At 37.9% G+C, this 11,898-nt stretch overlaps 1 long non-coding RNA gene across 1 annotated transcript; it reads left to right on the forward strand.

The window, feature by feature from the left end:
* The first annotated feature begins 270 nt into the window (after positions 1 to 270).
* On the forward strand, positions 271 to 6,197 carry LOC107946683 (uncharacterized). The gene is made up of 4 exons (XR_001696972.2): positions 271 to 1,002; positions 1,081 to 1,211; positions 2,589 to 2,680; positions 5,916 to 6,197. It is a non-coding gene; the product is annotated as an uncharacterized lncRNA (long non-coding RNA).
* Positions 6,198 to 11,898: the final 5,701 nt, after the last annotated feature.

Genomic DNA, 11,898 nt, shown 5'->3' on the forward strand with positions numbered 1-11,898 from the left:
TTTAATTCTTTTTAAAAATTTAATGATAAAATTAAGCTCAAGAAAAGAATAGAGACAACAATATATATATATTAAAAATCAAAATTTAACATTATACTTCATTCAATTTAAAAATACCTACATATTCCCAAATTTGGTGCAAATATTATTAAATGAAATTTTTAATGGAGAATATCAATTTTTTCTTTTGAGAAAAACCAGGCTTTTATTAAAACAAAACACAAAAGAAAACAACAAAAATGTCCTAAAGCCCAAAGCCAAAGAAAAGAGCCCAAGCCCAAACAGAGTCAAATGAAGTCCAAAAAAGAACAAAACAAACAGGTAACTAAAAAACAAAACAAAAACCTAATAGTGCAAGCAACTCCCAGACGCAACAAAACGAAACAAGGCAAGAACGAGGAGCTGAAACAGAAACCCTTTGGAACTTGAACCAAAGAGACATTGCCGAAACCAAACAAACACCGAAGATGGTGGCCAGAGACGATCATAGAGGCATCACGGAGCTAAACCAGAGGAACCGAAGCACACAAAGATCTGGAAGAAGACCTGAGCGACCAAGAAAGCACCGACGAATGTCAAGAAACCACCATGCCCCCGACCCACATCCGAGAAAACCAGATCTCTACCAACGCAAATCAAGCAGCAAACGGTCCCACAAAAGAGGCCGACTCCCTAGCAAATGCGTCGTGACGATCCCTTTCCACGACCTGTAGAGCAAAGTCAGGGACTCCGCTCCTCTCAAAACTACGTCCCCCACCCCTAGAGGTGTGGGCCACGGAATTTCCTCCATGGGAAACATGCATGAAATGACAATAGCAGAAGCATCTGACTAAAGCCTTGATATCCCGAATGTATGGCCCAATAACTGACTCATCATGGATAGGGGAGTTAATCTTTTGAATGACAATAAGGGAATCACCTTCAAAGATTGCTTCCTGTAAGCCCGAATCAATCCCCAAACAAAAAGCATGGTAGCAGGCCAAAGCTTCAGCTGCAAAAGCGGTAGGAATGTGCGAGTTAATTATTGATGTGTAGCCAAGTACAAAACCAAGGTAATATCTAACAACAATTCCTGCACAGGACCGCAACATAGGCACATGGAAAGCAGCATCAAAGTTTAGTTTAAAACATGGTCGTTCAGGAGGCCGCCAACGCTCAGAACCAATCGGACGCCCAAGCAACTTCACATGCACTGCGCCAAGCTCCAGCAGGTAAGATCGCACCTTACAGATAATGTCCTGAATCTAAACAATTTTATTTTCATGCACTAGGCGATTTCTAGCATACCAGATTAACCACAAAGCACACACCACAGATCTAGAAACCGAACTATCATGCACAGTAAAAACATTAAACAGTTAGTCCTAAAAAGAGACATTGTCTAATGCTCGTGGCCATGTGACATACAACTCTGCCCAAACACTCGATGTCGAGATGCAGTCTCAGAAAACATGTTCCACAGTTTCAGGCGCTGCCAAACAATGAGAACACAGTGGGGATGCGCGAATCCGCTAATTGTAAAGATTGTAATAGTTAGGAATAAAGTTACTGAAAATGCGCCAAGTTGTAATTTTGATTTTTCTGGAAGTTGCATTTTCCATAGTCTGTTGTAAATATGTTGGTAAGGGGAATTTTAAGGGTATTTTAAGAATTTTGGCCTATATGAGCTTAGAATTTCGTAAGGTTTGTACTCGATAATGTTTTCGACAATGGTTTTCATAAAGTTAAGTCAATTTTTGGAAATGAGTATTAAATGTCTTTAATTTTAAAAAATGGACTGATTTGTAAAAAGGTTAAAGTTATGAGTCTTTATAAACAATTAAACCAATTTTTCAAAAAATAAACCTAAAACCCCCTTCCCAGTTTGTTTCACGTAAAAAGCTTTGCTGTATTCTTACTTGTCGTTTTTGCTCTCTCAAGCTCTCTTCATTAATTTTGGTTGCTAATTCTTCCCCCATTTGATTTCTGTCAACTCTCAAACCATTTATCTTCAAAATATTCCAAGAAAACACCCAAAAGTCTCACCAATTTTATCATCTTCCTTGAGCGTGGGTTTCTCAAATTTGTGTCAAAAACTTCGTTTTTCTTCCGTCAAATGTAATCAATTGTTTTCCTATTAGCTTTAAATGTTATCTAGTTCTTTAAACTGAATTTTTAGCCATTAAAATGCATGTTTTAGAAAAAAGCCGAAAATCGAGTCTTTAATAGTGAATTTCGAGTTTGCGAATAAAAACTTGGTTTTAAAATGTTTTTCAATTAGTTTTAACCTAATTAGAAGTTTTCTAAAGTAACCTTGAAGTTTCGTCAAGCATTTCTCGAGTTTTAATGAATTTTCGTTGTAATGGTCAAAACTTGTCGAAAATTTTTAATACCTTAAAACGCATAGTTTCGTGAAGTTTAAAGGTTGGGAATTAATTGTAGATGAATGGAATTTATTTCATACAAAGAGATTAAGCGTAAACTGAGTTATTTGAATTTTAAGTTTGTTGTACTAAAGGTGTTGGTTAGAGAAGAATGTAGCTTAGGCTTGTGTTTGTGGCTGTTTGAGGTGAGTTACTGACTGAATATGTTGGTTTGTCTTATTGAAGTGAAGGAGTCGATAGGACCTTCAACGAGTAAAGATAACGGCAAAGTGAAGCTTGTCTAAGCTTTCAGTTTTTCTGCAAAAGCGAATATTTTGGTGAGTGTTTTAGAATAGATGCTTATAAGCGATTCATTGTGTATTTGGAAATTTAGAGGTAGCCTAAACCCCTTCTCTAAATTCCGATTGTAAGTGTTCTTTTACCTATGCTAAATGTGTGATAAATATGTTTGTGAATTGTGATAAAGAGGATTATAATATGATGAAATGTGAACATGTTGGGATGAATGTTATGACAGTAAATACGAGGCTATGTTATTCATGCCATGTGACAGTGTGTATAATATGCTAATGATATGATTATGCGAACAATCGGTAAGTAATATTTGATGCCATTATGGATATTTTGACCTTATGATTTAATGAAACCATTGGATATAGTTGGCATGCTATAGGATTGTCAGTACTTACTTATTTGTGATTGTGATATATGGGGAGCTAAGGCCCAGAGACAGTTTTGGAGAGATAAAGGAGTGTGAGCCAAGCTCCATTCACTGGGATATATATGTGTGGTGTGTTGGAGAGTGTTAACTATATGCTTCGCTTAAGGGATATGTTTGACTCTATGAGTTTATGTGTGGTGTGTTTGAGATCCATGTATTTTATGTGTGGTGATAGAGTCCACTTTATATTTCATAAACTCAAGAGTCAAACTATCATACTCTGTAACTAATGTGACTACATGTAATTATATGTGCTTATATGTGATTGATGTGTAACGGAAAATTGATATATGTATGCCTAAACGTTCGTCTAAATAAAATGTAAAAGAATACATGGAATATGACTAAATATGTGAATCATGTCACTTAGTTAATGATGTTTTGGGATTAATCTATATGTTGTTTGATTGGTGCATGACAAATTGTTTACGTAATGGTTGTTCTAGGCATTCATTGAGCTTGTCAAGCTCACCGACTCCATTTTATCCTTTGCAAAGTAGTTGCGTTCTTGGTGTGAGAGGTGTGGTCATCGAGGATTGATCTAAGCCATTCTTTACTCTTTACCTAGATGTTTTGCTTATTCTAGTTTGAGGGAATAAAAAGGAAATGTGGTAGACATTTATATCGGTTTATTAAGACGTATTGGGGATTACTTGTATATTGCATATGTTTAGGAAGCTTGTGAACTTGGACATAGTGTTTGGTTTATTGTTTAGACATTTTGATGCATATGTGACTAGGTAAATGAAGCACAATGTTTAGGGACTAAGTTTGAATGATTTAAATGCTCTTATATGCTGAATTTTTGTACCTAGAAGCAGCGGTATCGATATTAATGCTTTTAGAATGATACCTATGTATTTTCAAAAGTGCAGGGAATCAAAATATCAATTTGGTATCGATACCTTAGCCTGAGTATCGATACTCGTGGTGTAATTATTAATACCTTACGAAAGGTACCGATATTTTTTGATGTTTTGAAATTTGCTGAGAATTAGAATGCAAGTTTGGTATCGATTTTCTAGGTGGTATCGATACCACTTAAAGGAAATATCGATGCCATAGAGATGGTACCGATACCTACGTAACATTTTTGGGAAAATTTGCAAAGTGGTCCCAATTGTAACGATTGCATGAAAATTTTGGTGAATTTATTTTAGGGATTGCATGCTTAATTGCGGAAAAGAACTAAATCGCATAAAGTGCAAAAGTCTCATTTTGATAGCTAAGGGTGTTAATTTGCCGTGAATCTTAATGTGGAGGTCTTTAAAGGACAATTAGGTTAATTTTAGAAGGGTGACAGGGCATAGGGGACAAGTTGGTCAAAAAGTCAAAAGTCTAGGTGGTTTGGTGAATTAATTGAATAAAATAAAACAAAATGACTTCATCTTTTCATTCACTTCTCCTACCACCGAAATTTTCAGCCATTAGAGGGGTTTTTGAGCTTCAAAATTTCAGCAACTTTAAACCTTTGCAAGTAAGGGATCTTGATGACTTTTCTTAAATATTCTTGTACTTTTAAGACCTTTTTAGTATGAGCTTTCTAATGGGGGGACTATTTTGCAAGATGGTTAAAAGTCTAGGATTTTTCCATGAGAGCATTTAGGTTGTTTGTTGAATTTTTATGGAAGAAAATGAGTCTTGGATAGGTAATAAACAACTTTTGTGAGGAAGTTTTTATGGAAACCCTAACTAATGACCATTTTGCATAAGTTGTAAAATAGGTGATAAATGTATGAAATAATGCAAAATTATAGACTTCTTCTAGTATAAAAATTATTCGGCTAGGCTTGATTAGTGAGAAAATATGATTAAAATCGAATTGCGAGCCTAGGGGTAAAATGATCATTTTGTGAAAGCCTAGGGGCAAAATGGTCATTTTGCCCAATTATAAATTTTTGAGTATCTAGATTTATACGCTGATGAAATGAATGAATTTTATTAATATAGATCAAGAGAAGCGTGATTCGGGTCTTGATCGGGATAAGAACAAAGTTTATGAGGATTAAGCTCGTTCCCATTATTTTGTACCGAGGCAAGTACATATGCAAATAACGTGTCATTGTTGCTTACTTTTAAATGTTTTATTTTTACCATGTATCATAAATTTTACTCAATGTCATAAAAGTATAAATAATGCGAGGTAAGAGCAATCTACATTATGAACAAGTGCAACAACGTCAAGTTAGATACGAGATCCCGTTGAACCTCGAAAATAATATAGGATATAAAAAGGTAAGTCATGAGAAATTGAATGGTCTGAACTCATTAGTTGAGTCTGAGTTCATGAGAAAAGTGAAATATGCAATGTGGGTCCAATTACTGACTTTATGTGCAGACCCGTGAGTAGCTCAATGAGCGGGCATTACATGATAGAGCTATGGGTCCGGGTACTGACTTGGTGAAAAGGCCTGTAAATAGCTCAAATATGCAAGTATTACAAAGTACGAGATAGCATTGGTTACTTGTATAGTACTTAGGAGCAAACAATCCGTGTATTCATTGGTATTTCTGAGTGTTCAAAGGGGTAACTCGATAAATGGATTGGCGATACTTCTAGTGAGGTATGTCAATAGAGAGAATGAATTTGAGTTATTTTACAGGTAATTGCAGGTATGTATACTAAACTTCCAAATGAAGACCTTAGTATGTGATGAGATGTAGTAAGTATGCATAGAATAAGTGAAGAGTAAGATAGTGAGATTAAAATGATATATCATTTAAGTATGATAAACCACGGTTTGATGAATGTATTTCTAATTACACTTATTTACATATATGTACTTACTAAGCTCCCATGCTTACCCTATTTCCTTTCAATTATCTTATAGTGCCGCTGAAGTAGATTGAGGATCGTCACCTACGTAGTTGAAGCCAGTCACACTATCCTTGAAGCACTTGGTATAGCTAGTTTTATCTTTTGATTATGGCATGTATAGGAACCTTTGATTTTATTTTTGTGTCACATTGTTTTGGGGCTAAAGGTATTGGCTTGTTTTAACATTTGACTCATTTTGTATAATGCTAGGGAAAATGGCTAATATTGTAAGTTATTATATGGATGCAAGATAGTCTTTTACGAATGTGAAATGTTTATAGGCCTTAACTATGGTTGTTGGTTAAGAACTCATATTAAATTTGACTTTGACATGTTGGTTGGTATTCAATTTTGTTTCAGGGTGGCATAAGGCTTGGTAAATAGCCTTATATTGTCCACACAGGTAGACACACGGATGTGTGTCTAGGCCGTGTGTGACACACAGTCAGCCCCATGGGCTTGGTATCTGGCCGTGTGTCCTCTACACGTAAATTTTGCAAGTCAGTATGCATGGTAGTAAACACACAGGTAGAGACATAGGCGTGTGTCTCAGCTGCGTTAGGGCACAGCCTAGCACACGGGCTTGTGCCTTAGCTGTATGCCCTAAAATGGATGCTAACGTCAGAAATAGAATGTCAAGGTTTTTTGACATGGGCTAGGACAAGGGCGTGTCATGGCCATGTGAGGGACACATGGGCGTGTGACAGGCTGTGTGAAAACCTCTGTAGGTTCGAATTTAGAATTTAATTCACACGGGTATGGGACACGGGCGTGTTCCTAGATGCTTAGGCTGTGTTTGTCACACGGGCCATCAGTATGGCCATGTTATAATGACCACACGAGCGTGTTGCCCTTCCACACGGACATGTTGCCCTTCCACACGGACATGTTGCCTTTCCACACGGGCGTGTGCCTTGTTTTAAGAGTCATTTTTATTTAGTCTGTTTAAGGACCCGAGTTGGTTTCCAAGGAAAGTTTGAGACTTCCTTAACCTACTTTAAGGAGTCTAAACAGAGTTCAAAAGTGTTTTAAATTTAATTAAGTCTTGGTGACTTGAATACGAATGTATGCATGTGGTTAAGTATGGTAATGCCTCGTGCCCAGTCCCAGCCTCAGGCTCAGGTTAGTGGTGTTAAATTTAATGGTATCAGAGCTATGGTTTAGTCGATTCTCAGACTAACATAGCGTGTGTATAAGTCTAAATATACATGCCATAAATAAATTGTGATAGTGTGATGGCTCATGAATTTGTTATCATGTTTTCTTATAGTAATGGATCCCGATCGAACTATGGCAGACGATGTATAAAGTAATGCACCGGCTCCTGCTGAAGAGGCAGTGCCATCCGATTATCGACCTCTCATGGTTAGCTAGAGAGGGGGAGAAGGGGCTCGGGAAGCCTTTCTCCACATGATGAAAGAATGGTACACGGAGTTTGTCCAAGCAAAACCGAATGCTCAACCGCCTCCACCTCTACCTATCCCTCAACCTATCCGCGTAGCACTGCAGGGTATGGATTTTGTGAGACTAAATAGACCCCCAGTGAACAAGATCTGAAAGCATGGAGCCGAGGAGTTCCGTGCAAATAAGGATGATGATCCCGAAAGGGTAGAGTTCTGGCTTGAGAATACCATTAGGGTATTCGATTAATTATCTTGTACACCCGAAGAATGCTTAAAGTGTGCCATATCCTTGTTGAGGGACTCAGCATACCACTGGTGGAAAACATTAGTTTCAGCAGTACCTCCTGAGAGGGTCACATGGGAATTCTTCCAAGAGGAATTTCCGGAAGAAATATATAAGTGAGAGATTCATGGATCAAAGGCATAAGGAATTTCTTAACTTGAAGCAAGGCCGCATGACGGTTACTGATTATGAAAGGGAGTTTGTCCGACTTAGTAAGTATGCTCAGGAGTGTGTGTCCTCCAAGGTTAAGATGTGTTGAAGGTTTGAAGACGGACTTAATGAGGATATTCGATTGTCAGTAAGTGTCCTTAAATTGAAGGAGTTTGTGGTGCTCGTTAATCTGGCTTATAAGGCCAAAGAATTGATTAAGGAGAAGAAAAAAACTGAGTCAGAGACTAGAGAAGCAAAGAAGGGACATTTAAGCAAGTCATTTCCATCTCAGTCTAAGAAATCTAGAGACGTTTACTCTCATTCTCATGTGTCAGCTAGACACTCATATAGAGATCGTAAAAAACAAGACTCGGATTCTAAATCTCAGGCTACATCAGTTGCTAGTGTGGGTAACGTGTTCTCGACCAGAGTGCCAGTATTGTGATAGAAGCCATTTTGGCAAGTGTAGAATGAACAATGGATCTTGTTTTCGATGTGGTTTTCAAGACCATTTTATCAAGGATTGTCTTGAGATGAACGAGAAAGAAAAATTTCAAGATGCAAGGCCAAGTGGCACCAATTCTAAAGGAAGACCTCAGAAGAATATCGAAAATGCGGCTAGCAACAAGAATGTAACAAGAGACACCACAGTTAGATCAGAAGCTAGAGCTCCGGCTAGAACCTACGCCATACAGCACGTGAAGATGCATCTTTTCCCGATGTGATCACCGATACATTTTCTCTCTATGATAATATTGTAATTGTTTTGATTGATCCTCACTCTACTCATTTGTATGTGTGCATGAAATTAGTGTCTAACATGAAAATATCGGTTGAGTCTACGGAGTTTGTAATTAAGGTGTTAAACCCACTAGGCAAGCATGTGATAGTCGATAAAGTATGCAAGAAATGTCCCTTGATAGTTAGAGGTCACTATTTTCTGGCCGATTTGATGTTGTTACCATTCAATGAGTTTGATGTCATTTTGGGTATGGACTGGTTGATACTCCATGATGCTGTAGTAAATTGTAGGAAAAAAGTTATTAAATTAAAATATGAAAATAGTGAAACTCTTTAGGTTAAATCAAATGAACCAGAGAATTTTCCTATTGTGAGATCCTCAACGTCTGCCCGAAAATGTTTGAGGAAAGGTTGTGAAGCTTATTTGGCTATTATAATGAATACTAAGGACTCTGAGCTGAAGGTTGAGACAGACCAGTTGTATGCAAATATGCGGATGTATTTTTGGAAGAATTGCCCGGGTTACTCCCTAATAGAGAAGTTGAATTTGGTATAGAGATAATGCCAGGGACAATGCCTATTTTGATTGCTCCGTATCAAATGGCTCCGATTGAGTTGAAGGAACTAAAGTCACAATTGCAAGAATTGACCGACAAGGGCTTTATGAGACCAAGCTTTTCACCGTGGAGTGCTCCGGTGTTTTTTGTGAAAATTAAATATGGTTCCATGAGGCTGTGCATAGATTACCGGTAGTTAAATAAGATGACAATCAAGAATAAATATTTGTTGCTGTGGATTAATAACTTGTTCGATCAATTGAAAGGAGCAGCATGGTTTTCTAAGATAGACTTGAGATCCGACTACTATCAATTGAGAGTTAAAGAGTCCGATGTGCCTAAGACTGCTTTTAGGACGAGGTATGGTTACTACGAGTTCCTCGTCATGCCTTTCAGTTTAACAAATGCTCCTGCCATGTTTATGGATTTAATGAATAGGATTTTTCGGTCATACTTGGATAAGTTTGTCATTGTATTTATTGATGACATCCTGACCTATTCTAGAGATGAGGTGCAGCATACCGAACATTTGAGAATCGTTCTATAGACTCTGAGAAACAATCAATTGTACACCAAGTTTAGTAAGAGTGAGTTTTGGCATCGAGAAGTCAGATTTTTGGGTCACATTGTCTCGAGCGATGGCATTAGGGTTGATCCCAGTAAGGTTTCTTCTATTATTGAATGGAAACCACCAAAGAATGTGACCGAGGTTAGAAGCTTTTTGGGTTTGGCTGATTATTACAGGCGATTTGTAAATGACTTCTCCATGATTGCTACTTCCATGACGAGGTTATTGCAAAAAGAAGTTAAGTTTGAATGGTCGGATAAGTGTCAGTAGAGTTTTAAGAAGTTGAAGAAGTTTTTGACTGAGGCTACAATATTAGCACAACCCGAATCAGGAAAAGAGTTCGTGGTTTACAGTGATGCTTCTCTAAATGAGTTGGGATGCGTGCTTATGCAAGAAGGCAAGGTTATAGCTTATGCCTCAAGACAATTGAAACCTCATGAGAAGAATTATCCGACACATGACCTAGAGTTGGCCGCCATAGTGTTTACTTTAAAGATCTGGCGACGTTATTTGTTCGGAGAGATATGTCATGTATACACTGATCAAAAGAGTATTAAGTGCTTGATGACGCAGAAGGATTTAAATATGAGACAATGGAGGTGGTTGAAACTATTAAAAGATTATGAGTTGGTTATCGACTACCATCCGAGTAAGGCGAACGTGGTCGCCGATGCATTGAGTAGAAAATCATTATTTGTACTGAGAGCAGTAAACGCCCAATTTTCATTGTCAAAGAATGGTTTGATACTAGCTGAGTTAAAAGCTAGACCGACATTTCTCCAAGAAATGCATGAAGTTTAGATAGTAACAATGAATTGTTAGCCAAGAGAACTCAGTGTGAATCGGGTGTTGAGTCAGATTTTCAGATTGATTCTGATGATTGCTTGAAGTTTCGGGATAGCATTTGTGTTCCTAAAGATACTGAGTTGATTCAGAAAATCTTAATTGAGGCACATAGTGGTTGTCTGTAGGTGCACCCCAAAAGTATGAAAATGTACAATGATTTGAAGAAAATGTATTGGTGGCCGGGTATGAAAAGAGACATTTCGGAGTTTATATCAAAACACTTAGTGTGCCAACAAGTGAAAACCGAGCACCAAGTACCTTCGGGTTTACTTCAGCCTATCATGGTCTTGGAGTGGAAGTGGGATCGAATTACTATGGATTTTTGACGAGTTTACCAGTAACTCCGAGGAAGAAAGATGCCATTTGGGTCGTGATTGATCAACTGAAAAAGTCGGCTCACTTTATCACGATGCGAACGGATTTCTCACTCGATAAACTAGCCGACTTATACATTTCCAAGTGAGGCTTCATGGAGTGCCCTTGTCAATTATTTCAGATAGGGACCCAAGGTTTACTTCGAGGTTTTGGAAGAAGTTGCAAGAAGCTTTGAGAACAAAGTTGAATTTTAGCACAGCTTTCCATCCGTAAACCAACAGCCAGTCGGAGAGAGTAATTCAAACCCTTGAGGATATGTTGCGTTGTTGTGTCCTAGAGTTCCAAGGCAGTTGGGAGAAGTATCTACCGTTGGTTGAATTCGCTTATAACAATAGCTATCAGTCGAGTTTGAAAATAGCACTTTACGAAGCCTTGTATGGGCGTAAGTGCCGAACGCCCTTGTATTGGACCGAGCTTAGAGAGAATCGGGTTCACGAGGTCAACTTAATAAAAGAGACTGAAGAAAAAGTTAAAGTGATTCATGATTGTTTAAAGGCCGCTTCGGATAGACAAAAATCCTACACGGATTTGAAACAAAAGAAGATCGAATTTCAAGTCGGCGGCAAAGTATTTTTGAGAGTGTCTCTTTGGAAAAAAGTTCTCAGATTTGGTAAAAAGGGTAAATTGAGTCCGCGTTTTATCGGACCTTATGAGGTGATAAAGAAAATAGGACCGGTAGCTTATCGGTTAGCCTTACCATCGGCATTGGAAAAGATCCACAACGTGTTCCATGTGTCCATGTTACGCTGATACCGCTTTGACCCTTCACATGTGATTTCTCTGACTGAAGTGGAGATTAGACCAGACATGTCTTATGGGGAGGAACTCGTTAAGATTCTAGCTCGAGAAGTTAAGCGATTAAGGAACAAGAACATTCCCCTTGTGAAAGTGTTATGGTAGAGACACGGAGTCGAAGAGGCTACGTGGGAAACCGAGAAGACTATGAGAGATCATTTTACCCCTAGGCTCGAAATTTGATTTTAATCATATTTTCTCACTAATCAAGCCTAGCCGAATACTTTTTATACTAGAAGAAGTCTATAATTTTCATTATTTCATACATTTATCACCTA

The sequence above is a fragment of the Gossypium hirsutum genome, chromosome A08, assembly GCF_007990345.1.
Source record: "Gossypium hirsutum isolate 1008001.06 chromosome A08, Gossypium_hirsutum_v2.1, whole genome shotgun sequence".
Taxonomy (NCBI): domain Eukaryota; kingdom Viridiplantae; phylum Streptophyta; class Magnoliopsida; order Malvales; family Malvaceae; genus Gossypium; species Gossypium hirsutum.